Source organism: Pteropus alecto, unplaced genomic scaffold, assembly GCF_000325575.1.
Source record: "Pteropus alecto unplaced genomic scaffold, ASM32557v1 scaffold69, whole genome shotgun sequence".
NCBI lineage: Eukaryota > Metazoa > Chordata > Mammalia > Chiroptera > Pteropodidae > Pteropus > Pteropus alecto.
The window spans coordinates 2,638,143-2,639,894 of NW_006494610.1; positions in this window are offsets into that span (position 1 = coordinate 2,638,143).

The window sequence follows — 1,752 nt, forward strand, 5'->3', positions numbered from 1 at the left end:
ATATATATCCAAAAGAATTTAAAAACAAGGCCTCAAAGAGATATTTGCACACCCATGTTCACTGCAGCATCATTCATAATAACCAAGATGTGGAAGCAACTCAAATGTCCACCATTAGATGAATGAATTTTAAAATGTGGCATAAACATACAATGGAATGTTTGTTTCACAACACACAAACATAAAAAAAGGAAATCCTATCATATGCTATAACATGGATAAACTTCAAGGACATTATGCTAAGTGAAATAAGCCAATGATAAAGACAAATACTGCATGATTCCACTTTTATGAGGATCTGAAGTAGTCAAATTTATAGAAACAGAAAATAGAAAGTGGCTGGACTTAGGAGGAAATGGAGAATTGTTCAATGGGTATGAGTTTCAGTCATGCAAGATAAAGGTTCTAAAGATCTGCTATACAACACTATGCATATAGTTAACAATACTGTACACTTAAAAATTTGTTAAGAGGGTATACTTCATGCTGTGTTCTTACCACAAAAAAGGAAAAAAAAAACCACAGAGGCCAAAGGAGTCATAAAATGTCTAATCTACCTCGATCATTGCTATGGCACTTGAAAACAGTAGTCTACTTTCTGAACCAAATAAAAAATAGGTAACACACAGTTTATTTGATATGAGACAACAGGGACTATTAGAATTTTTTTCAGGACTTTCATTTTTGGAATTCGGGTACCCAAAAAGAGGACTTGGAGGGAAGTTATATATAAGAGAAAAACAACGACCCTAGTAAAAACGCCACCCAGGAATTTGGAATGGAACACCGTCCACCATGGCAAACAAGCACAGTACCAGTCAGCAGATGCTCCAATGTTTGTTCAACGTTGATGACTCTAAATTTTTCTATGCAGCCTCCACAGCAAATACTGTGAATTTTGCTCACTAATGCATTTCTAAAAACGTTAAAATTCACAAAAACATTCTGCGTGATTGAAATTACACGAATCGAAATCCAACAAGAAGTCTTACATCTGAATAGCTTCAGACTGCTCAAGTGGGTGAAAAAGAAAAACTTGTGAAACAAAGAAAACCACTTTCTGAATCACCTAAGTGAAATTCCAACCTCTCACCTTCTTGAATATTTACCAGCACGCTTTGCTTGCTCTAAACCTTTCTAGTGTAAAAGGAAGAAGAGTCATTTTGGAGGGTTTATTTTCCTCATCCAGATACTAATTCAAACAACTCATTTTCTAAGAACGACCTGGACAGAGCTGCCCTGCCCAGTAAATTCCCTCGGTCCCCTCCAGGCCTTATCCAGATACGCCCAGCTTAACCAGGAAATGGCAACGCCCCCTACAAAGGAAACATGCAACTTGTTCAGTGAAATGTGCAACCGCAACCCACCCGCTGCCTTGCACACAATTTCCGAAGTTTATTCCTGTTTTCCAAGGGCGCTTTCATATTTTGACCTTTTGACGCTTCCTTCACCCATAGGCAGCTAAGAGGGGCCCTAATGCACTTAGCCACTCCCCCGGTCGGCCCTGTCCAATAAAGTTGTTTAAAATAAAAAAAGTCAGAAAACAGCCAAGTAGAAAGAAAAAAGGAATTCCCGGGGCCATTGATGTTGGATTGTGCCATTCGTTCCGAAGGGTGGGACGTCCCAGGTGTGAATAAATTCTCAGGTCTTAAGTCGCTTACCGGACTTTCGATGATGCACGGTCTCAGCAGAGAAAACATAAAGAAAGGGCTGGGCGCAGGCGGGGGCCGCGGCTGGGGCGGAGACGGGTGC